Source organism: Coregonus clupeaformis, chromosome 35 (genome assembly GCF_020615455.1).
Source record: "Coregonus clupeaformis isolate EN_2021a chromosome 35, ASM2061545v1, whole genome shotgun sequence".
Taxonomy (NCBI): Eukaryota; Metazoa; Chordata; class Actinopteri; order Salmoniformes; family Salmonidae; genus Coregonus; species Coregonus clupeaformis.
In genome coordinates, this window is record NC_059226.1 from 11458161 (window position 1) to 11485320 (window position 27160).

Sequence of the window (27160 nt, forward strand, 5' to 3'; positions counted from 1 at the left end):
GCCTCAGCCTCTCCTTCCTCCGGAGCCGACTAGCCCACTCTGTTCCTTTACTTCAGTTGTTTTTGGACTAAGACAATTTTAACTTTGATTAAATATTTTTGTTTCTTCCACTCCCTTTGTCGTGTTGTTTCTCTGAGTGCTGGGTTGAACCATAGCCTAACACAGGGATGCCCAATTTCGCCCTTATTATTCATTTTGGTAGTGGAACTTCTATTCTCTAGATATTTTGAATAATTCAAATCTGCATGGCTTATCCATCTTTAACAGAGAAATCACAATTTCCCAACTGGCTGACGATACTACTCTTTTCTTAAAAGATAAGGACCAGGTCGCCCATGCCCTTAATGCTATCACTGCATTCTCTATTGCATCTGGATTAAAAGTGAACGTTTCTAAATGTGAAATCTTATGTTTATTTGACTCTGAATATAAAGAAATAGAAAATATTCCTGTAAAGGACTGTGTTAAATATTAGGAATACATCTATCAAAAAACCACTTAGTCAGACAACATATTCATTTCTCTCCTAAAATTAGGAAAACCAAAAATAGATGTAATAATTGGCTACAAAGGGATTTTTCTATACTTGGGAGAGTGCTTCTGTCCAAGGCAGAGGGACTGTCTCGCTTTGTGTATCCCTCATTATCTTTATTTGTAAATCCCTCTACCTGCAAAGAGATCGGCATGGCATTTCTTCTGCGCCGCAGTCCTGGAGGAAGTGCGTGGCCTCGCACACGCGCAGTTTAGAGGGAACATTGCTCATAGCCTTGGCAAAGTTTCCCAAATATATTATATTTTAGAGTGACGCATATTTTCCTTTGGTATGGTGAGTCATATGAAAAATCTCTCTCTGAACTTCACGTGGCCTCTGGCCAATATTTCAGAATCCTCTTCTATTATATCCATCAGTAGCACTGTACTGCTTATAGCTCAAACATTTCTCTAGTGTGGCAGTGTGTGTTGTTCTTGAACCCTTTATTTCAGATAGTGCCAATATGGATTATGTTATCCAAACACAGCTTTCCACATGCCAATGTCATGGCATATCGTTACACACAGGTCCAGTTGTTCTTTGAAACTGGGTTGTGGCTTGTTACATTTGTAACACATTGTAATGCATACATTCATTCAATTGTTCTATCTCATTTGATAACATTATTGGTCATTAACTGTCATTTTTTCCATTATGATACAGTATATTTTCTCAGTATATCACTAACACAGTGCTATTGTATGTGTTTAAACATACAAAGACCTCATACTTGCTGCTGTGTTTTTATTACATCAGCCTCTTTTGGTCTTTCTGCTATATGGCCATCTACAGTCCCTTCAGAAAGTATTCCTACCCCTTGACTTATTCCACATTTTGTTGTGTTACAGCCTGAATTAAAAATGGATTAAATATATTGTTTTTCTTTAACCCATCTAAACACAATACCACATAATGCCAAAGTGAAAACATGTTTTCAGAATTTTTTGCATACATAAGTGCTCGTTAGGGCTGTTACGGTGACCGTATTACTGACACACCGTTTAGTCGCGGTAATTAGGCTTCTCCAAGCTCTGATGCTGCTGATGGTCATTAGTAGCCTACCAAACTTGCTAACTGCCTGGTACTCAGCACTCTATTGTCCCTCTAATCTCTCTGACATCAATGCAAATGTAATCAAAAATCGAATCAAACACTTCATGAGAGCCCATGAGCTCATGTTGCGCAACATTTCTATAGGCTATGCAATTGCGTGAGAAAACAGAGTGATGACCTCTATTAACCTTTTCACGTGTGAGTTCCAAATATCTCTAACTGTTGCCCCTTTGTGAGTTTTTTCATGCGCGTATGTCAGAATGCTCTCACTGTTCCAAAATGTGATTGTTATGCAACAAGACAGTTACCCGCGCTGCCTCAAACCAAGGCTGCCTGCTAATTATCTATAGGCTGTTTCAACTTGTCAATTTCAAATTATTTTCTAACAAGTTTTATTTTCTAACAACAGTTTGAATTGAGGCGTGTTCCGCCTCCTCATTAATTCACATAAGAAGTAGCCAATTTCACTGTTGCGGACAATTTATGTTCGAGGCTTTACTGAGCGCCCAAGCACTTCCCTAGTGTTTCCCCAGATCAAGTATGAAGACATTACGCATCTCTAGTCAGAACAGGCCTTGCACAAACTTTTTCCCCCAGTACATTTTCTGGCTGGCGCCTGCATTCCCATGTTTGTTTTCCTTACAAATTGGACTTTGGGCATGTGTCCGTTCCTATCAAAGTGGCGTATTTTCTGTATATTGTGTTGTCGTTTCTGCTGTAGCACACCGTATGAATGCATGAATCATAATGTATTTACTGTTTTATTCAAATTTTTTCAAGTACTGGTGACAAATCATGCATTCCGATTCTTGCATAGATTGTAATGGACACATATGATGTGTGTAAAATACTATTTTGAATGTTGTACTGATTATGATGAGCTAATGCTAAGCTATGTGTGGTGCCATGTTTGTTGACATTATACAATGCATTCTGGTTGTCACGTAAGCGTCTGTCAGACCAAAGATGTTATAACAAGGGATGGTGTACTCGACTGATTTATGGTGCTTTCAAGACAACTGTGAACTCTGAAAAATACTAGGTAAAATCATGACGTCAATAACCTTCAGGTCGGAAAATCGGAGCTCTAGAAAGAGGCCTGAGTTCCCGAGTTGAAATTCCACGATTTTTCCCAGTCTGAGCTCATTTTTTCCAGTGTTGCCAGTTGTCTTGAACGCACTGAAGTCTGAGATTTCCCAGTTCCCAGTTGTTTTGAATGCGGCATCAGATTGTAACTTTGGTACCTCAGGGTTGACAGCTCAGACCCCCCTTTCCAGGGGGTTTATTTTTATTTAGCGTATACACTTGTGTTTGCTTTGTGATTTGTCAAAAACAGTAAACGACTTGTCAAGTCATGTGCTCTGGTTCTTGTGTACACTGTAACAAGTACATCAACGACTTGTAATATGCTGAAAAGTGGCTAAACTAAGTTCATGTTTTTCAGGCAATGAGTGCAGCCATATTTGACTTTGTTTATTTGCGTCTTATAGTGAATGGCATTCTGGGATTAGGGAGTTTTCGCAAAGTCAAACATAAACAAACATGGCTGCCATCATAACGAATTTAGCTGCTGTTAGCTTAGCTGACACGCATTTCTTTTCTAAACAACATTACATTAGTCTCTTGTGCTCACCAGAGATGTGGTACATTGTAAACTAGTCTAGCTGTTAGGTCGCTAACTTATGTTTTGTTTTTTGTCAGCGCAACCTGTTATTTAGACTGGTTTATGGAACGAGTTTGGCTGTGGATGTGTTCCTTGTGATGCTTGGATGATGAAGTTTGCATTTATCTTTTACAATAAAAGGTAAAATTGAGGAATAAAGTTTAAGACCTTTATTTTCCATCAGTACAAAAAAATATTTAGATGCTGTTCAGACAACAATGCTGTTTAGACGCGTTTGTTGCATCATGCGTTCTGTTGCTACTGCAGGGTCCTACACTGCAGGGACCACTCAACAATGATCACAAATACGTGATCATACGCGTCAAAGGGTTAAAAAGAGGAGGATCCCATCAGCTTTCTATAGGCTAGGCCTACTATTTTTATTTCTCAACTTTCCTGATATTAAGCACATTGCTTCTATTTACAACAGGAGTATAGCCTACCTGGCTGGCATGAAAATGAACCACGGAAAAAGCTTCCTCCATTCGCTATTTAAGTGTGTAGATTACTTCGGTGTTCTTCGTCACCGGCCTTCTAGCCACTGCCGCTCCTCATCTCATCATTCCATTTGTTTTGTCTTGTTTATTACACACACCTGGTTCATATCCCCTCATTAGTACTTATATAAGTCTTCCCTCTGCCCTCTTGTCCTTGTGTGTGATTGTTTACTGTGAGGATAGTGTAGCTCGGTTGAGTTCCCTGTATTTTCGGGGTATTTTTTCCCCGTATGCCTGTTTGGTTCCAGTGCGCCTGATTTGATTTGCGCACTGGACTGTTTGACGCATTTCTGCGTAACTCTGTATTCCGGAATAAATTCTGTGTTCTGTGATTTACCCTCCTGCGCCTGACTCCTTCAAATCACCCATCACACACAGTCATATGGCATAGCCAGATCAGGGCCTAACATAAGGACAACCCAGAGTATGCTATTCTGTTCTTCTGAAATAGACGACATTTTCTTCATATGTTTCTTTAGACCTGTCTAAAATAAATAATGGATTTATTGTGATGGTGTAGGCTATATTACATGGATTTATTAGACTTTTTAAAATGTAGATGTTCCAAAGGTCTGCATCAGTGGCTTGTAGGCTATGCGTGGAAGCCAGGAGATGCTAAATGTGTTTATGTTAATTAACGGTCAATTACCATGAGACCGGCAGTTATTTGCTTGACAATCACTGGCTGACAAAATGTCATGACCGCCACAGCCCTAGTGTTCACACCCATGAGTCAATACATGTTGAAACACCTTTGGCAGTTATTACAGCTGTGAGACTTTCTGGGTAAGGCTCTAAGAGCTTTGCACACCTGGATTGTACAACATTTGCACATTAATTATTTTTAAAATTCTTCAAGCTCTGTCAAGTTGGTTGTTGATCATTGCTAGACAGCCATTTTCAATTCATGCCATAGATTTTAAAGCCTGTTTATGTCAAAACTGTAGCTAGGCCACTAAAGAACATTCAATGTCATCTTGGTAAGCAACTCCAGTGTATATTTGGCCTTGTGATTTAGGTTATTGTCCTGCTGAAAGGTGAATTTGTCTCCCAGTGTCTGTTGGAAAGCAGACTGAACCAGGTTTTCCTCTAAGATTTTGCTTATGCTTACCTCTATTCCGTTTCTTTTTATCCCCCAAAAAAATCCCTTGTCCTTGCCGATGACGAGCATACCTATAACATGATAGAGCCACCACCATGCTTGAAAATATGAAGAGTGGTACTCAGTGATGTGTTGTATTGGATTTGCCCCAAATATAACGCTTTGTATTCAGGACATGAAGTTAATTTCTTAGATTTTTTGTTTTTTGTTTTACTTTAGTGCCTTATTGCAAACAGGATGCATGTTTTGAAATATTTGTATTCTGTACAGGCTTCCTTCTTTTCACTTCATTTAGGTTAGTATTGTGGATTAACTGCAATGTTGTTTATCCACCCTCAGTTTTCTCCTATCACAGCCATTGAACTCTGTAACTGTTTTAAAGTCACCATTGGCCTCAAAGGGAAATCCCTGAGCAGTTTCCTTCCTCTCCGGCAACTAAGTTAGGAAGAATGCCTGTATCTTTGTAGTGACTGGGTGTATTGATACACCACCCAAAGTGTAATTACTAACTTCACTGTGCTACCAATATGTGTCTTTCTTTGTGAGGCATCGGAAAACCTCCCTGGTCTTTGTGGTTGAATCTGTGTTTGAACTTCACTGCTCGACTCAGGGACCTTACAGTATGTGTGGGGTACAGAGATGAGGTAGTCGTTCAAAAAATATGTTAAACACTATTATTGCACACAATGAGTCTGTGCAACTTATTAACTGACTTGTTAAGCAAATGTTTACTCCTGAACTTATTTAGGCTTGCCAATAAAAAAGGGTTAAATACTTATTGACTGAAGACATTTGAGCTTTCCATTTTTTATTAACAAAAAAAAAAAAACGTACATTGACATTATGGGGTATTGTGTGTAAGCCAGTTACACAACATTTCAACTTCATCCATTATAAATGAAGGCTGTAACACAACATAATGTGGAAAAAATCAAGGGGTGTGAATACTTTCTGAAGTATACCAAACTTTAGGAACACCTTCCTAATATTGAGTTGCACGATGGATTTAGTGTGATGGTGTGGGCTATGGATTTATTTGACTTTTTGAAATATAGATGTTCCAAAGGTCTGCATCAGCGGCTTGTAAGCTATGCGTGGAAGCCAGGAGATGCTTAATATGTTTATGTTAATGGTAAATTACCGTGAGACCGGCAGTAATTTGCTTGACAATCACCAGATTACAAAATGTCATGACCGTCACAGCCCTACTCCTGGCACCTACTACCCCGTTCAAAGGCACTTAAATATTTTGTCTTGCCCATTCACCTTCTGAATGGCACACAAACATCCATGCCTCAATTGTCTCAAAGCTTAAAAATCCTTCTTTAACCTGTCTCCTCCCCTTCATCTACACTGATTGAAGTGGATTTAACAAGTGACATCAATAAGGGATTCATGTTTTGTATACTGAGTGTATATGGGCCTTCTGTGTCTACCAGGACATAGCATGGTTGTGATTTATTGTTGTGGTCTGTTGTTGATTGTCGGCACATCCACTTTCCTGTCCGGGATTGACGAGCGCCAGAGTCATTCTGCTGTTTTCACAGAGGACCAAATCAATTATGATCTTTTGTTTTTGTCGTGAGGGAACAGCAGTTCACTGTAGAGTCATTTTTGTATAACAGTTGTTGTTATTTGAAACCACCTCTGGTTGGATAGCCTGCACACAATGTTGACAGCTCCACTTTGTCTTACTTGAAGAAAACAGGCCAGGGGTATGTTGTTATTTGCCTGGAGAATCTTGTGTGTGTGTTTTTGTGCTCATGCTTGCGTGTGTGTTGAGAGGAGAGGGAGGGCTGCCCATGCAGCTAACGATCGATCACATACGTAGAACCAGGCTTAGTGAATTAGAAGAATCAGGACTGATAGGGATAGGGCTGTTGTAACACAGGTGCACGTGAGACACTTTTGTCTCCTGTTTTCTTTTTAGTTTTTTAAGTGTGAGACTTCAGTATGAAGGATGACACTTCAATATTGTTTTGTTTTGCAACATCAGAACTCTAGATGAGAAGTGTGCGGTTTTTTGATTTATCTTGCAGGTTGAATTTATTATGTAATAATATTTAAGTTATGTTTTATGTGTTTCCGGTTCCTCAGGCTATCTGTGGTCGTCTCTGTTGATACATCTGAGAGAATTATCTCCGATGTTGAAATGCAAAGCATTGTGGGTGGAGGTGTAAATTATTTATGCTCATTTGAATCGAGCCCAGCCTACACTCTGTGCTGCTGAGTCAATGGATACAGATGGTGAAGCTCACTTTTCGCTTGCCAGTGATGATGAACTATCTGATTCACATTCCAGATTCTGCCTCACTGGCAGTCATTGGATCCAAGTTAGCCTGATAAAACTCAGCATTATTTTTAGTTTATCACTTGGCATTAGGTTATACAGAGTCTTTCCAGCTTTCAAGATGGACCAAATTAAATCCTTTAGAACCCATAGCTGCAGTCAACGGCCTTTCTTTAAATTACTATAGTGGCAGCTAACGGCCTTGTTTTTTAACAATAATATCTGTGTTAATATCGCCAAATTAACTTGCTACCAACCTGTTGTTGTATTCACGTGGCTGTTGTCATCAACCAGAAACAGGGCATGCTGTCATTTGTCCAAAAAATTAAAACTTTAAATTACAGCGCCGAAGCAGCCACAACTTTTCACTGTGGAAGAGGCTGTATATATATTGGTTGGTGAAATGGATTCGGACACTTCCTTGCACTTTGAAAGCGTATCACATAATTTATAATGGAAACCCCTAAGAGGTGATTATTAGGAAGAGAGTATATGTATGGTTGAGAAAAAGAAAGAGAGGAAGGAAGAGAGAGACAGTGTGAAAAGGAGAGGGAGGAGAGAGAGAGAGATATGTTCCTGACTACAATTGTATCCTAATTGTTGCTCCTCTCTCGCTCTCGCTCTCGCTCTCTCGCTCTCTCTCGCCCTTTGTTACTCTGTTCCTCTAGGTCAAAGAAAGCGAGGGAAGTGATGTGGAGAGTCAGGGCTCAGCAGCAGAAGGCAGGGAGGAAGATGAGTTATAGATTATTGGAGGAAAGAGATGTGGAGCAAGGAGGAAGAGGAGGGAGGTGTGGAGGGAGAGGGAAGTGGAGGGAGAGAGGAAGAACAGGGTGAAGAGGAGGGAAAGTGGAGGGAGAGGAACATGGAGAGGAAGAGGCACATGGAGAGGAAGAGGAAGAGGAAGAGGAGGTTCATGCATTCACTTTGTGATGGCTACAGTGGCAGGAAGCCACTGCAGCCATTACAGTTGTAACTCATAATTTGAAAGCAGGCCACTCCCTGGTGAAGTTCGAAGAGCATAAGAGGTGATGTGTTGTGTGATGTGTATCCGGATTGTAAGCAGGGCAAAGTGTGGGAGATGTGTTGAAACCTCCTTTGGGTGCTCTACATGTTCTGTGCCACTTTGCAGGATGGGGCAGTGCTTCTAGAAGTTCCATGACATGCTGTAGGCTAAATGCAAACACTAAAGTGACAGTGTGAAATATGAATGTTCTACAAATCTTTTATTGTCTCTGAACAGTTGTTGTGTTTTGTATCTTTTCTCTCTATCTGTCTCTATCTAATACTTGTTGCATTCACTGAATTTTTGTCAAAGTAAGCTACTATTTCTATATTTTGCATCAGGCCCGGTCTGTACTAAATCTTAATGAGAGAGGTTACCTACATTTTGAAATAGACTCTGAATAGTTGTTTGCATTTTTACATTGTTACAGAAGTAAGAATCATTGTCAATCCAGTAGCCTACTTTGTGTGGTCTTTGAAATACTTTCTGAATATTGTCCTCTGGTCACATACCAAAAGAGAGGTATGTGTATCTCTTTAGCTAGCTGTTGTAAGTAATCAACCCAATCAACTATATTATCTCTACCTATGCTATGGTGAGTTGATGTGTGTCCCAAATAAACACAATGTTTAATAACAGATTTTCTATTTTTGTCTTATTTGGGATTTTCTCCCTCCTCTCACAGACACCCAGCTCCACCAAAACCCTTTGGACATCAAAGTGCCTGGACCAACAACAGACAGTAAGCATTTCACGGTAAAGTATAGAGCTGTTGTATTTGGCGCATGTGATGAATACAATTTGATTTGACTGCTAGCATGACAGACCAAGTCTGGTCCCTTAGCTCAGTGGTTCTCTCCCTTTTTTGGTTATTGTGTACGCAGTGGCGACACGTCATTCAGAGCATCATTTTTTTTGTCGTTGCCTGCTTTGCATGTTATTTTTGCATTAATATGTGTCACATATCAGTTTGCAAACACAAAAAAATTAAAATAATCATTGAGTTAATAAAGCCACATACAAACATGGTCTCTTTTTTGCTTTCTTGAGTAAAGCAGCTCCAAAATGCAGGTGTTTCAGCCTAGCTCAGTGCTTTCTGTGGTGGTGGGGCAGCCAGCAGAAAATACCGGAGTGTAGGGGTTGGTAATGTTCTCTAGTTGCGCCATGATTGGCTCAGTGTTCTGTCACTCATAGGGACACTAAGTCACCGCAAAATCTACGGGAGAGCTCGAAAATTCCAGCCCCTTGGGTGCTGCCATAGAGTTAACTTAGAAGTGCCCATCCAAGAAGGCTCAAGGTCATTGGCCACAGATAAAATTACTTCAAATTATGTTATATATACTGTAGCTTTGATTGGACTGATCATGTCAACATCATACTTTCAAAATCTTAGCTAGCAGGCTAGCAGTCATCATCATGAATCAAGTCGACAATCTACTGGCAAATCCTTTTCAATCCTTGTCATATGAAGAGAAATTATGGAGAGAAATTATAGATAAAACTTATCGGTGCTCATCGGCCATTGGACATAAACATTACACAACAAGTTGGAAATCGCAAATTCAACAATGAGTGGTTTGGAAGGAATCAGTGGGTAGCTGTAAGCATTGCAAAGCAATCACTAGCCTGCTATTCAGTGGAGTGGATGTGTGGTCCAAGTCTAGGTTTAAAGGTCTATTTTTCAAGCTTAAAAGGATAAACATTCAACATTGGCCATGCGGTCAATCCAGCATGACTTCTGCCGCGTTCAAAACAACTGGAAACTCGGAACTGGGAAATCTCAGACTTCAGTGAGTTCAAGACAACTGGGAACTGAAAAAAATTAGCACCAACTGGGAAAATACATTTTGAACAGTCAGGAACTCGGGACTCTTTCTAGAGCTCCAACCTGAAGATCACTGACGTTATGATTCAACCTTGTTTTTTTCCAAGATCCCAGTTGTCTTGAAAGCATCATAAATCCAGACTTTGATGACAAAGTTTTATGAAAAAATTTGCCCACGAAGGACCACCACGTTCAAGTGAGCAGAGCACAACAAGGTGAGTCCAAAAATGTATTGTATGCTAATGCATAAATTAGGTAATATGCCAGGGGGATATGTGTACTGTAGCTAAGAAAGTTGTGTAGTAACAAATAACAACAAATATTGCTAATAATGTAAGCATACTGTGTCCATAATAAGTATATACGTTGTATGTTGGGAGCTTTTGGGAAAGAGCACAGTTAGAAAGATATGGCATATAGAAGCAAACCGGATGGACATCATAAAAATGATCGGAGAGGTTGAGAGTAGAAGAAGTTCAGGAGCAAAAAAAATAATAATATATATATATATATATATATATATATATATATATACTAGAATTATTGTAAAATTAACTCTGTCCATAAGGTGTAGATAGTAAGTATAGACCGGAAGTAGAGGCCTGGGCATTGTTGTTCACTAATTTACTCCAAGTAGGGAAAGGATGGCGGGGTTGAAAAGTAATAAAGGGGAGTATATATATAAAAAACATGGGGGATTGGAAGTGATGCGGACAATTATATTGATAGAAGATACAATCTATCTGCAATATTAAGCTGATCCATCCCCCGCCAATTTTTTTTTTTAAATTAAATTTAAAAAAAAAGAAAAGAAAAAAAAAGAAAGTTGTGTACTAAGCTGTTAGTAGCCCATGTGCCTCACCCTAATAATTTGGTCCCTTTTCCCCTCATAATTTAGCCTACTGTTCTGACTTGGTGGTGCACATGTAGCCTATAGCCTGTTTTAGAGAAATGTCATCATCGAATATTGTAAGAGCTATCATTGTCTGCTTATATGCCCCCTTTATTTATCCTACAGTTGCTGTACATTTCAAAAGTGCTGAACAAATAGCTATATTGACTACATCCGTCCTAGCTCGCTCATTAATGTCTTAATCGAAATTACGGATTGCCTCTTATCCGCTCATCGTCCCCTTTTGTCATAGTTTGTACATCTCAATTGTCAGTAGAAACCACATTTATTTAAGCAAGTCAGCCATATCAGCTATGTTTTTTTAAAAGGCAGTAAATGAGGCTGAATAACTGTTTCGCTGCCAGCCAAGGCTCCGCTGATAGCCAGGTGAAGCAGTGGTAAGGTGTTGGGAGGGGACTGCTTGGGAATCTGCTGTTGGGACAGCTTTATGTAGGCCCTAACAGTTTGTGGGCACCATTTGTCACCATTATAGTGCAATTATTGTATTGTTTAGTGTTGTGTTGTGTAGTGGCTTTGCTGGCATGCATCTCATGTGATTTGTTTTTCTTGCCCCACCAAGATTTACATGCTAAAATCGCCACTGACTGTACTGTTATGGGCAGGTGTTATGGGCGGACCCTAAGGGGCCTGGCCCGCCCTACCGTACTTCCTTGCCCGTCCAAATAAAATATTGAAATATTGAAAATGTATTTGACTGAGATGTGCGCCGACAGAAAGACTTATCAATCTCAGATAAAGCATCCGAGCGAGTGAAACAGCGTCCCTCTGTCTCCTTATGTGTAGACCATGTATCTGATGCTGTGTGGACAAAAGGAGTATGGCATGTCATACTTTTTCTGTCCAGACCGCATCAGATACATGGGTTGCATGTAGTAAAATAGAGGGGCGCTGTTTCGCTCGCTAGATTCAGCAAAGAGGAAGAGGCAAAGCAAGAGGCCTCACTCTTGCCAAAATCTGTCGTGAGTAAGCTCATTGCGTTTCTATGGGAATAACATGCAGACCTAAGCTTGTCACCTGCATTCCCGCCTTTGGGAAAATGACTCACATTGTTAGGGCGGATACATGAGCATCTCGTCATTATATACAGATCTCTGGTTTCAGCCACTTGCGAATTAGAAAGGGATGTTGGCAGGTGCACAGTGCACTGTTCTGATGCAGTCTTTGCCTAAAGTAAATTGATGTTTTGCCAAAGTTATATAATTACTCCTGTCTAAATAAAATCATTCAAAATACCTTACCAGAGAGCTTGACTTAGCTTATTTTATTAAAATAGCTGTGGATTGTTTCAAATCACAAGTGCATAGGCCTATTTGGGAAGCCAGCAATTTGGGCAGCGTGCGTGGCAATAGGCCTAGCTGATTATTGAGTTGAGGCTGTCAGTGAAAAGCATCTAAAATGTGTGAAGATAATGTGTCTTGAGTATAATTTCAAAGAAGGGAAGGGTGTGTGGTGAAGATCTGGGCGTGTTTTCATTGAATTTAGCCTACTGTTAAACAATGAAAATAATGTACATTTTGCAGATTTTGGAGTAATACACTTCTTAAACATGCTTTCTTGTGTTGTTTTAAATGTAGGAAATAAAGATTAGGCATACTATGATTTTATTAAACAACAATACGGGCGGCAGGTAGCTTAGTGGGTAAGAGCGTTTTGCCAGTAACCGAAAGGTCGCTGGTTCTAATCCCCGAGCCGACTAGGTGAAAAATCTGTCGATGTGCCCTTAAGCAAGGCACTTAACCCTAATTGCTCCTGTAAGTCGCTCTGGATAAGAGCATCTGCTAAATGACTAAAATGTAAATGTAAACAATCAAGCATTGATCAAATATACAATTGCGTAGTAGGTTATTCACAGGGGTTAAAAAAATAAAACCTATACGAACATACAGTGCATTCGGAAAGTATTGAGACCCCTAGACTTTTTCCACATTTTGATACATTACAGCCTTATTCTAAAATTGATTAAATAGTTTTTTCCCCCCCTCAATCTACACACAATACCCCATAATGACAAAGCAAAAACTGGTTTTTGATTTATATAAAATAAAACAGAAATATCACATTTACATAAGTATCCAGAGCCTTTACTCAATACTTTGTTGAAGCACCTTTGGCAGTGATTACAGGCTTGAGTCTTCTTGGGTATGATGCTACAAGCTTGGCACACCTGTATTTGGGGAGTTTCTCCCGTTCTTCTCTGCAGATCCTCTCAAGCTCTATCAGGTTGGATGGGGAGCGTTGCTGCACAGCTATTTTCAGATCTCTCCAGAGATGTTAGATCGGGTTGAAGTCCGGGCTCTGGCTGGGCCTCTCAAGGAAATTCAGAGACTTGTCCCGAAGCCACTCCTGCATTGTCTTGTCTGTGTGCTTAGGGTCGTTGTCCTGTTGGAATGTGAAACTTCACCCCAGTCTGAGGTACTGAATGCTCTGGAGCAGGTTTTTATCAAGGATCTCTCTGTACTTTTCTCAGTTCGTCTTTCCCTTGATCCTAGTCTCCCAGTCCCTTCCGCTGAAAAACGTACCCACAGCATGATGCTGCCACCACCATGCTTCACCGTAGGGATGGTGCCAGGTTTCCTCCAGATGTGACGCTTGGTATTCAGGCCAAAGAGTTAAATCTTGGTTTCATCAGACCAGAGAATCTTGTTTCTCAATGTCTGAGTCCTTTAGGTGCCCTTTGGCAAACTCCAAGTGGGCTGTCGTGCATTTTACTGAGGAGTGGCTTCTGTCTGGCTACTCTACCATAAAGGCCTAATTGGTGGAGTGCTGCAGAGATGGTTGTCCTTCTGGAAGGTTCTCCCATCTCCACAGAGGAACTCTGGAGCTCTGTCAGAGAACCTATCGGGTTCTTGGTCACCTCCCTGACCAAAGCCCTTTTCCCCGATTGCTCAGTCTAGGAAGAGTCTTGGTGGTTCCAAACTTCTACAATTTAAGAATGATGGAGGCCTCTGTGTTCTTGGGGACCTTCAATGCTGCAGAAATGATTTGGTACACTTCCCAAGACCTGTGCCTTTGAACAATCCTGTCTCTGAGCTCTAAGGACAATTCCTTCAACCTCATGGCTTGGTTTTTGCTCTGACATGCACTGTCAACTGTGAGACCTTATATAGACAGGTGTGTGCCTTTCCAAATCATGTCCAATCAATTGAATTTACCACAGGTGGACTCCAATCAGGTTTTAGAAACATCTCAAGGATGATCAATGGAAACAGGATGCACCTGAGTTCAATTCCGAGTCTCATAGCAAAGGGTCTGAATACCTATGTAAGTAAGGTATTTCTGTATATTTTATTTATACATTTGCAAATATTTCTAAAACCTGTTTTTGCTTTGTCATTATGGGGTATTGTGTGTAGATTGATGAGAAAAATAACATATTTAATCCATTTTAGAATAAGGCTGTAACGTAACAAAATGTGGAAAAAGTCAAGGGGTCTGAATACTTTCCAAATGCACTGTATGTCTAATGGTAAAACATAAGGGAGTATAGTAGTATTTTAATAATCCCCAAGGGTAAATTCATGTGGTAGGGCATACAGTAGGACTGGCGCCAGAATGAATCAGTTGGATGGGCATTTGATTTCTATAGGTTGGCAAATTTAAAGGGGAATTGCACTCAAACTATCTTTTGGTATTTTCTGTCATTAGTCTACTGTTGATACATCATATGATGCAAAATACATCATCATTATGATGTGGCTGGAGACACTTTTCTTCTTAAAAGTCCAATATCTTGACAACTTGACTGCTGACAATGGACTAATGAAAACAATACCAAAATATACTTTTTGAGTGCAATTCCCCTTTAAGTTAATATTGTAAAAAATATATTTTACATAAGAATTTCAGCCAGTTTAGTCTAGACATGTTTGCTGCTGGTGTCTGGCATCCTTTAATCGCTTGGACAAACTGTCTGTCACGGTTTCGGCCGAGGCTGCCTCTCTTCCTTGATCGGGCAGGCTTCGGCGGTCGTCGTCTCCGGAGTACTAGCTGCCACCGTTGTATGTTTCGATGTTCGTTTGGTTTTGTCTTGATGTTGTACACCTGTTTTCGTTTAGCGCTCATTAGTGTCCTATATGTTCTCGTTGTGTTTGTCAGGTGTTGTGTGTGATTGTCCTCGCTGTCGTGTTTGTACGCTACTGTTGGTCATCTGTACTTCGTTGTTTTCCTCCTCTGTTTTAGGAGGGTTCTCGCACATGTTAGTGCGCATTTTGGTTTACGCCTGTGTGCGTATTCTCTCGTCTCCGGGCTTTTTGGCTCGTGTATTGAGTGAGTTTTCACTAAAGTCTTTTGGACTAAGTTTCTGCGTCCTGCGCCTGATTCCTGCACCACACCCACCTACAGTACCCACTGACAGAATCACACACCATAAGGATGGAATCAGCAGGAGCCGCAGCAGCACCTGAGTCTCTGGAGGATAGGGTCCGTGAGCAGAACGATCAGATCCTTCGTATCGGGACCGCCCTGCAGGACGTGATTAACACCCTTCAACGCTGGGAGACCAGAGGGACACCCACAACTCCACCTCCCGTGCCATCACCATCGGCCAGTCAGCCCATTCAAGCTCCGGAACCCAGGGGAATTCGGCTCTCGCTCCCGAGGGCCTATGATGGGACCGCTGCCGGGTGTCAGGGCTTCCTTCTACAGGTGGAGCTATACCTGGCCACCGTACACCCGGCGCCCTCGGGACACGAGGCGTGTCCGCCCTCATCTCCTGTCTTACCGGCAAGGCGTTGGAATGGGCCAACGCCGAGTGGAGGAGAATAGACGCCACCACCATCACCTACTCTGAGTTCTCCCGCCGCTTCAGGGCTGTGTTTGACCATCCACCTGAGGGGAAAGCGGCGGGGGAGCGTCTGTTCTACCTCCGGCAGGGGAGGAGCGCCCAGGAGTTCGCTTTAGAATTCCGAACTCTAGCGGCGGATGCAGGGTGGAATGAGCGGGCCCTCATCGATCACTACCGCTGTAGTCTACGAGAGGCGTCCGTCGGGAGCTGGCCTGCAGGGATACCAGCCTCTCTTTCGATCAGTTAGTGGACATGTCCATCAGGCTGGACACCCTGCTGGCTACCCGCGGACGTTCCGAGGGGGTCCGTCCATTCCATCCTCCAGCACCTCCGAGCCGAGCCCTATGGAGCTCGGGGTGCTGGCGCTAGAGAGAGGAGGGGTCGGAGCACGAGGGGGGCCGTCCTCTGCACCAACTGTGGCCGTGGAGGACACACCGCGGCTAGGTGCTGGGGAGGGTCTCCTAGGGGAGAAGACGACAGGCTCCGCACTGGGGAGTCCTTCCAGGTGAGTAGGCGCCCCACTTACCCAGAGCTCTCTGTTGCGCACGTCTGTATACCTGTGCGATTTCCACAGGTTGCACCTCATTCCCAGCATAAGGCGCTGGTAGATTCAGGCGTGGCTGGGAATTTTGTTGGTAGAAAATGTTGTGTAGAATTAGGGATTCCCCTTCTTCCTGTTGACGTCCCATTCCCCGTTCATGCCCTAGATAGCCGTCCGTTAGGATCGGGCTTGATCAGGGAAGTCACGGCACCACTTAGGATGTGTACGCAGGGGGGTCATGAGGAGATTATCCAGCTATTTCTGATCGACTCGCCTGCGTATCCGGTGGTGCTGGGAATGCCCTGGTTGAGTATCCATAATCCGTCTATTTCGTGGCAGGAGAGGGCTCTGATGGAGTGGTCTGCCCAGTGTGTGGGTCGATGTTTAGGTGTTTCCGTGGGGGCTACCTCGGTGGAGAGTCCAAACCAGGTGCCCGCATTGCACATTCCCCCCGAGTATGAGGATTTGGCTATTGTGTTCAGTAAGTCGAGGGCGACGCAGTTACCTCCTCATAGGCAGGAGATTGTGCGATAGACCTCCAGGCAGGAGCTGCGCTCCCACGGAGCCATGTGTATCCTCTGTCTCAAGAGGAGAAAAGAGGCTATGGAGACTTACATAGACGAATCTCTGAGACAAGGATACATACGGCCATCCACTTCCCCTGCGTCCTCGAGTTTCTTTTTTGTGAAGAAGAAGGATGGAGGGTTACGCCCGTGCATTGATTACCGTAGTCTCAATCAGATCACGGTGAAGTACAGTTATCCACTTCCTCTGATTGCGACCATGACGGAGTCATTGCACGGGGCGCGTTTTTTCACAAAATTGGATCTCAGGAGCGCTTACAACTTGGTGCGCATTAGAGAGGGCGATGAATGGAAGACAGCGTTTAGTACCACCTCGGGGCATTACGAGTATCTTGTCATGCCATACGGGTTGATGAACGCTCCTTCAGTGTTCCAATCATTCGTGGATGAGCCTTAGCGCTTGTAGGATGCGTCTTTGCCTTGTTGTTTGTTGTTATCCGACTGGCCGGTGTTGCCCGGAGTTCATTCGCCAGGGGAGCCATCTCCTGCCTCTCCTCCCCCATCTGATAGTGGAGTGGAAGGAGCACAGCAAGAGGACCATGGCAATCAACGATGGTCACATGTCACGAGCTGTGGAAGCCGAAGACAGCGGCCTCCCGCAAAGCAGACTACACTCCCAACAAGAGGCCCGGAGCGGATACAAACAATGAATAGTTTCGTCGTCCTGAAGCCTGATCTCCCTGCACCTTCGTCGCTGGGGGTACCTGTGTCTGCGGCCGCAGTGCATACTCCTACGATTTCGAAGTCGACGTTGGCAACCTTCCGTTCCTGCTCTGGATTGAGCAGGGCATCTCCATCATTTGTAGGCCTGCACCAGGCGCCGGGAGCAAAGGGCTCAAGTTATCCTGCCTCTCGCCCATCCATAAAGGGTTCTCCGAATCCTGTGAAGCGTGGGAGTGGGCGGATTTCCTCATCCTTCTCGCCAGACGTGATTTTGGGCAGCTCCATGTGGGTTTTATTGACATTATGAAGGGCAGCTCTGAACAGTTGAAACTGGATTTTAAAGAGCTGATTATCTCTCTGCTAGACACTAATAAAATACCCATCATATCTAACCCCTGTGCCCTCTCTGAATCGTGGCATTGAACGCTTTAGCAGGATTCTTTCTTTTCACAACTGGCTATGGGATTATTACAGCTCAGTGGGTGTAACTTTTGTTGACAATTTCGATACCTTTTGGGAACAAAACACGTTTTATAATTAGGATGGGATCCACCCAAATCATTTGGTTCCTGGATCCTTTCACAGCATTATAAGGCTGCATTGAGACAATGACTTACCAATGACCCAAGCCAAGCTCAGTTAATCACTACCATTGTGACGCTGAGTTATCATAATGCTTCAGCAAATGTACATTATACCAACGGCGTTGGTAGACACAATGTAAGTAACCTAATTTATGTCCCTCTAACTGCCTCTGCTGATCCTACAGCTATTGTATGCAGTAATCATGTGCCTATGAACCAGATGTATACTGTTAACAGTGAGGCGGTGTGCACTAGTAGGAAGTCCACTGTGTGCAGCTCACCCTGCACTAACAATTAACATGAGCATATCTACTTCTGCTAAGCTTCCCAGTAATGCAATGAAAACAAGTAAGCATCCCAGAAAAGTGTTCAAAATAACCCATGTTAACATATGTAGCTTAAGATACAAGGTTCATGAAATCAATAATTTGCTAGTAACAGATGATATTCATATTCTGACTATCTCTGAAACTCACTTAGATAATACCTTTGATGATACAGTAGTAGCAATACAATGTTATAACATTTACAGAAAAGACAGAAATGCCAGTGGTGGAGGTGTTGCTGTTCATATTCAGAACCACATTGCTGTAAAGCTTAGAGAGGATCTCATGTTAAATACTGTTGAAGTAATATGGCTACAGGTTCATCTGCCTCACCTAAAGCCCATTCTGGTGGGAAGCTGATATAGACCACCAAGTGCTAACAGTCAGTATCTGGATAAAGTGTGAAATGCTTGATAATGTATGGGATATCAACAGAGAGGTATATTTTCTGGGTGATTTAAATATTGACTGGCTTTCATCAGGCTGCCCACTCAAGAGAAAGCTTCAAAGTGTAACCAGTGCCTGCAACCTGGTTCAGGTTATGATATCAAGAGAGGTATATTTTTGCAGTGATTCCTATGTTGTTGATGTAAAGAATATTTGTTGGTCCATGGTGTGTAATGAGGAGCAAACTGACGCTGCACTTGACACATTTACGAAATAGCTTATTCCAGTTGCTAATAAGCATGCACGCATTAAGAAAATGACTGTAAAAACTGTTCAATCCCTGTGGATTGATGAGGAATTGAAAAATTGTATGGTTGAGAGAGATGAAGCAAAAGGAATGGCAAATAAGTCTGGCTGCACAACCGACTGGCAAACGTATTGCTAATTGAGAAATCATGTGACTAAACTGAATAAAAAGAAGAAGAAACTATACTATGAAACAAAGCTAAATTACATAAAGAATGATAGGTAAAACCTTTGGAGCACCTTAAATGAAATTTTTTGGGAAAAGGCAAACTCAGCTCCATCATTCATTCAATCAGATGGCTCATTCATCACAAAGCCGACTGATATTGCCAACTACTTTAATTATTTTTTAATTGGCAAGATTAGCAAACTTAGGCATGACATGCCAGCAACAAATGCTGACACTACACATACAAGTATATCTGAACAAATTATGAAAGACAAGCATTGTAATTTTGAATTCCATAATGTGAGTGTGGAAGAAGTCAAAAAGGGTTTTGTTGTCTATCAACAATGACAAGCCACTGGGGTCTGACAACTTGGATGGAAAATTACTGAGGATAATAGCAGACGATATTGCCACTCCTATTTGCCATATTTTCAATTTAAGCCTACTAGAAAGTGTGTGCCCCCAGGCCTGGAGGGAAGCAAAAGTCATTGCGCTACTGTCACGTCTCCTCCAGTTGCTCCCCTTTGGCGCTCTGATTCGTCGGTCTACTGAGCCACCGATCTGAGCGCACCATCTCGGCAAACACTCGCTCTTTGTTATTCTCTTTCTCATTGTTAAGTAAACCTTTACCTTGTAAATTCCTGCGTCTGCGTCCTGCCTCTTTGTATCCTCAGTACTCGTCACAGCTACCTAAGAATAGTAAAACCCCCTTTACTGGCTCAAATAGCCATCCAATCAGTCTGTTACCAAACCTTAGTAAACTTTTGGAAAAATTGTGTTTGATCAGATACAATGCTATTTTACAGTAAATAAATTGACAACAGACTTTCAAAACGCTTATAGGGAAGGACATTCAACAAGCACAGCACTTACACAAATGACTGATGATTGGCTGAGAGAAATTGATGATAAAAACGATTGTGTGGGCTGTTTTGTTAGACTTCTTCAGTGCAGCTTTTGACATTATCGATCAGAGTCTGCTGCTGGAAATACGTATGTGTTGTGGCTTTACACCCCCTGCTATATTGTGGATAAAGAGTTACCTGTCTAACAGAACACAGAGGGTGTTCTTTAATGGAAGCCTCTCCAACATAATCCAGGTAGAATCAGGAATTCCCCAGGGTAGCTGTCTAGGCCCCTTACTTTTTTCAATCTTTATTAACGACATGCCACTGGCTTTAAGTAAAGCCAGTGTGTCTATGTATGCGGATGACTCGACACTATAGATGTCAGCTACTACAGCGACTGAAATGACTGTAACACTTAGCAAAGAGCTGCAGTTAGTTTCAGAGTGGGTCGCAAGGAATTAGTTAGTCCTAAATATTTCTAAAACTAAAAGCATTGTATTTGGTACAAATCATTCACTAAACCTTAAGCCTCAACTAAATCTTGTAATAAATCATATGGAAATTGAGCAAGTTAAGGTGACTAAACTGCTTGGAGTAACTCTGGATTGTAAATGGTCATGGTCAAAACATATTGATACAACAGTAGCTAAGATGGGGAGAAGTCTATCCATAATAAAGCGCTGCTCTACCTTCTTAACAGCACCATCAACAAGGCAGGTCCTAAAGGCCCTAGTTTTGTCGCACCTGAACTACTGTTCAGTCGTGCGGTCAGGTGCCACAAAAATTGACTTAGGAAAATTGCAATTGGCTCAGAACAGGGCAGCACGGCTGGCCCTTGGATGTACACAGAGAGCTAACATTAATAATATGCATGTCAATCTCTCCTGGCTGAAAGTGGAGGAGAGACTGACTTCATCACTAGTTGTATTTGTAAGAGGTATTGACTTGTTGAATGCACCGAGCTGTTTGTTTGAACTACTGGTGCACAGCTCAGACACCGATGCATACCCCACAAGACATGCCACAAGAGGTCTCTTCACAGTCCCCAAGTCCGGAACAGACTATGGGAGGCATACAGTACTACATAGAGCCATGAGTGGTGGAGTAGGGGCCTGAGGGCACACAGTGTGTTGTGAAATCTGTGAATGTATTGTAATGTTTTTAAAATGGTATATATGCCTTGGCATCAGCTAATGGGGATCAATAATAAATACAAATACAACTATGCATACCTGCCTGAACTGTAAAGTTTGGTGGAGGAGGAATAATGGCCTGGGGCAGTTTTTCATGTTTCGGGCTAGACCCCTTAGTTCTAGTGAAGGGAAATCTTAAAGCTACAGCATACAATGACATTCTAGATGATTATGTGCTTCCAAATTTGTGGCAACAGTTTGGGGAAGGCCCTTTCCTGTTTCAGCATGACAATGTCCAAATGCACAAAGCGAGGTCCATATAGAAACGGTTTGTCGAGATCGGTGTGGATAAACTTGACTGGTCTGCACAGAGCCCTGACCTCAACCCCATCGAACACCTTTGGGATGAATTGGAACTCTGACTGCGAGTCAATCCTAATTGCACAACATCAGTGCCCGACCTCACTAATGCTCTTGTGGCTGAATGGAAGCAAGTCCCTGCAGCAATGTTCCAACATCTAGTGGAATGCTTTCCCAGAAGAGTGGAGGCTGTTATAGCAGCAAAGGGGGACCAACTCCATATTAATGCCCATGATTTTGGAATGAGATGATCGACGAGCAGGTGTCCACATACTTTTGTAGAGTATATAGGCAGAAGTAATGGTGTACAGGAATAATAAGGTACAGACTCCAAAAAAAAACCTGAGGGCAGCCAGCGTGAGTGCAGTTTGTATTGTCTCATCAAATTTCTTAAAATCTTATCCAGTGTGGGGCCAACCAGATACATCAATGATGCAAATAATAAAGGTCAGGACAGTTTTATAGATAAATGGATAGATCCACACTGTCTCCTTGAATGATGTTTAGAAATATAACACTGCCATGACAAAAGCCCTCGGTGGATGACATTGCCCACCCCTGTTGAAGACAGCGAAATTGTGTGATTAGGGCTAAACAAGTGAACATGACAAGCAATTGACATTGAACTGTTTACCAACTGAAAATGGACACTTGGTCAGCCCAGAGCTCAGGGGTTTGCAGGAGCATTGATTGTGTCGATGGACCCTGGGTGTCTGAGGGAGCAGGGCTCTGAGGTTGTGGCTTCACTATATGAGCATGCAGCTTCTTCTGAGTCTGTAGGTTCAGGAATGACCTCTGAAAAGTATAAGTATGTTTGTTTGTGTATTGTAAATTCGGATACTCCGGCTAAGATCAAACATACAGCTCTGGAAAAAATTAAGAGACCACTGCAAATGTGTCTTAAATCAGCATCTCTACATGTATGACAGCCATTCCATTCAGTGTCTGTTGAATTCCAACACAGGCACACCTCATTCTACTGAATTAGGTACTGATTAGGTGATCACCTGAACCAAATCTTATTTAACGAGGAAAGTATAAAAACCACTGCTGTGGTCATCACTATCCTCTTGCAATAGGACCAGATGGATGGCAAAAACAGTGCTAATAGAACCTCAAAAGTAATATTAATTAAAAAAATAACTATGGACCATGCCAAAAGAGTTGAAAATGAAAGTTTTGAGTGAGGAAAAGAAGGGTTCAATTCTGGCTTTACTGGCAGAGGGATACAGTGAGCGTCAGGTTGCTTTCGTCCTTAAAATTTCAAAGACAGCGGTTCATAAGAACAAGGTCAAGCAGCAGACATTGGGGACAACAAAGCTACAGACCGGCAGAGGGCGAAAATGAGTCTCTACTGACCGGGATTGTCAGGGCGTCAGTGAAATGCGGTAGGCGAAGTCAAGCGCAGGACACAGAGCTGATCAGAAGACGTACTTTACTCGAAGGTAAAATAAATAACAACAACCTCCACACAGGGAAGGAACAAACCCGCACACTAACGACTGCCGAAACATGAAACAATCACACACAACACACAGTGTAAGACAGAGGGTTAAATAGGGAAGACATCACTACATAATGGGAAACAGGTGTAACCAATAAAGACAGAACAAGTCAAACATAGATACATGGATCGGTAGCAGCTAGTAGACAGTAGACCCCCCTTGGCGCGCGACTCCAGCCGTGCGCCGACCCCGGCCTCGGGGACGGCCAGAAGGACGCGGAACAGGGCGGGTCGGATGACTCTGGTGGAAATCCTTCAACATGGAGGGATCTAGGATGTCCCTCCTAGGGACCCAGCACCGTTCCTCCGGACCGTACCCCTCCCACTCCACGGAATACTGCAGGCCCCCCACCCGACGCCTCGAATCCAAGATGGAACGGACAGAGTACGCCGGAGCCCACTCGATGTCCAGTGGGGGCGGAGGAACCTCCCGTACCTCAGACTCCTGGAGTGGACCAGCTACTACCGGCCTGAGGAGAAACACATGGAACGAGGTGTTAATACAGTAATTAATAGGAAGTTGTAACCTATAACAAACCTTGTTCAATCTCCTCAGGACTTTAAATGGCCCCACAAACCGCCGACCCAGCTTCCGGCAGGGCAGGCGAAGGGGCAGGTTTCGGGTCGAGAGCCAGACCCGATCCCCCAGTGCATACACCGGGGCCTCACTCCGGTGGCGATCGGCGCTCGCCTTTTGTCGCCTGATAGCCCGCTGCAGGTGTACATGAGCAGGGTTCCAGGTCTCTTCCGAGCGCCGAAACCACTCATCCACTGCAGGAGCTTCGATCTGGCTCTGATGCCAAGGTGCCAGGACCGGCTGATAACCTAAAACACACTGGAAAGGCGTAAGGTTAGTAGAGGAGTGGCGGAGTGAGTTTTGGGCTATCTCTGCCCAGGGGATATAACCTGACCACTCCCCCTTCTGGTCCTGGCAATAGGACCTCAGAAACCTACCCACATCCTGGTTAACTCTCTCCACCTGCCCATTACTCTCAGGGTGAAAACCTGAGGTAAGGCTAATCGAGACCCCCAGACGTTCCATGAACGCCCTCCAGACTCTAGAGGTGAACTGGGGACCCCGATCTGACACAATATCCTCAGGTACCCCGTAGTGCCGGAAGATGTGCGTAAACAGGGCGTCAGCAGTTTGTAGGGCTGTAGGGAGACCTGGCATAGGAATGAGATGGCAGGCCTTCGAAAACCGATCCACAACTACCTGGATCGTGGTGTTCCCCTGCGAGGGGGGAAGGTCCGTCACAAAGTCCACCGATAGGTGGGACCATGGCCGTTGTGGAATGGGTAGGGGTTGTAATTTCCCTCTGGGCAGGTGTCTAGGTGCCTTACACTGGGCGCACACCGAGCAGGAGGAAACATAAACCCTCACGTCCTTGGCTAGAGTGGGCCACCAGTACTTCCCACTAAGACAGTGCACTGTCCGACTGATGCCAGGATGACCAGAGGATGGTGACGTGTGAGCCCAATAGATCAATCGATCACGAACCTCGAGCGGCACGTACATCCGACCCTCTGGACACTGGGGAGGAGTGGGCTCTGTACGTAACGTCCGCTTGATGTCCGCATCAACCTCCCACACCACCGGTGCCACCAGACACGACGCTGGGAGTATGGGAGTGGGCTCAATGGACCTCTCATCTGTGTCATACAGTCGGGACAGGGCGTCTGCCTTAGCGTTCTGGGAACCTGGTCTGTAAGTGAGAGTAAACAAAAATCGAGTGAAGAACATGGCCCATCTTGCCTGACGAGGGTTCAACCTCCTCGCCGCCCGGATGTACTCCAGGTTACGATGGTCAGTCAAAATGAGAAAAGGGTGTTTAGCCCCCTCAAGCCAATGCCTCCACACCTTCAGGGCTTGAACCACAGCTAACAGCTCCCAGTCCCCCACATCATAATTGCGCTCCGCCGGACTGAGCTTGTTAGAAAAGAAAGCACAGGGGCGGAGTTTTGGTGGCGTACCCGAGCGCTGAGACAGTACAGCACCGATCCCAGCCTCGGACGCATCCACCTCAACCTAGAATGCCAAGGAAGGATCCGGACAGGTCCTTCAGATGCCTAAAAGCCCTGTCCGCCTCAGCTGACCACTGCAGACGCACCGGCCCTCCCTTTAGCAAGGAGGTAATGGGAGCCGCTACCTGCCCAAAGCCCCGGATAAACCTCCGGTAGTAATTGGCAAAACCCAAGAACCGCTGCACCTCCTTCACCGTGGTTGGAGTCTGCCAATTACGCATGGCCGAAATGCGGTCAATCTCCATCTCCACACCTGATGCGGACAAGCTGTGTCCTAGGAAGGAGATGGACTCTTGGAAGAACAGACATTTCTCCGCCTTCACATACAGGTCATGCTCTAACAGTCTACCAAGCACCCAATGCACCAGGGACACATGCTCAGCTCGTGTAGCGGCGTATATTAGAATGTCATCTATATACACCACTACACCCTGTCCATGCAGGTCCCGGAAAATGTCATCAACAAACGATTGGAAGACTGAAGGAGCATTCATCAGACCGTATGGCATGACGAGGTACTTATAGTGCCCGAGGTGGTACTAAATGCTGTCTTCCACTCATCTCCCTCCCGGATACGCACCAGGTTGTACGCGCTCCCGAGATCCAATTTAGTGAAGAAGCGCGCCCCGTGCAATGACTCCGTCATACTAGCAATCAGAGGTAATGGATAGCTATATTTTATTGTGATCTGATTTAGACCACGGTAGTCAATGCACGGGCGTAAACCACCATCCTTCTTCTTCACAAAAAAGAAACTCGATGATGCAGGGGAACTGGACGGCCGAATGTATCCCTGTCTCAGAGATTCGGTGACATATGTTTCCATAGCCGCCGTCTCCTCCTGTGACAGAGGATACACGTGACTCCGGGGAAGCGCAGCACCTACCTGGAGGTTTATCGCACAATCCCCCTGTCGATGGGGTGGTAATTGAGTCGCCTTCTATTTACAGAAGGAGAGAGCCAAATTGGCATATTCAGGGTGGGAACCTGGTTCGGACTTTCCACCGTAGTTGCCCCTACGGAAACACCTACACACCTCCGCAAGCACTGATTAGACCATCCCTTGAGAGCCCTCTGTTGCCATGAAATAGTGGGGTCATGAGAAGCTAACCAGGGAAGCCCCAACACCACGGGAAATGCAGGAGAATCAATCAGATATAAACTAATTATTTCCTCATGCCCCTCCTGCGTCTTCATCCTGAGAGGCGATGTGACTTCCCTAATCAGCCCTGACCCTAAAGGGCGGCTATCTAGGGCATGGATAGGGAAGGGTACATCGACTGGCACAATAGGAATTCCTAACTTACGGGTAAACTGACGATCAATAAAGTTCCCAGCTGCGCCTGAATCTACTAGCGCCTTATGCTGGGAATGAGAAGAAAACTTGGGAAACACAACCTTCATACATATGCGCAACAGGGAGCTCTGGGTGAGTTGGGTGCCTACTCACCTGAAACGGCTCATCAGTGCGCTGCCTACTGCCTCGACTCCTTGGAGGCCCTCCCCAGCACCGACCAGCAGTGTGTCCTCTGCGGCCACAGTTGGTGCAGGGGACGGCCCCTCTACTGGTCTCCCTCATAGCAGCACCTCCGAGCTCCATAGGGGTAGGGTTGGAGGTGTTGGGGGATGGAATGGATGGCCCCTGATCCGGACGTCCGCGGGTAGTGGACGTCGACATGTCCACCAGTTGGTCCAGGTTAATGTTGGTGTCCCTATAGGCCAATTCCCGACGAACGTTCTCCCTCAAGCTACAGCGGTAGTGGTCGATGAGGGCCCTCTCATTCCATCCTGCGCTGGCAGCCAGAGTCCGAAAGTCCAGTGCGAATTCCTGCGCTCTCCTCTTCCCCTGTCTGAGGTGGAATAGATGCTCACTTGTACGCGTTCCTCCATCAATCGGGCTGGCATCGCTGTACCTGCTGACTCCATGTAGATGGTGTGTGATTCTGTCAGGGCGTCAGTGAAATGCGGTAGGCGAAGTCAAGCGCAGGACACAGAGCTGATCAGAAGACGTACTTTACTCGAAGGTAAAATAAATAACAACAACCTCCACACAGGGAGGAAACAAACCC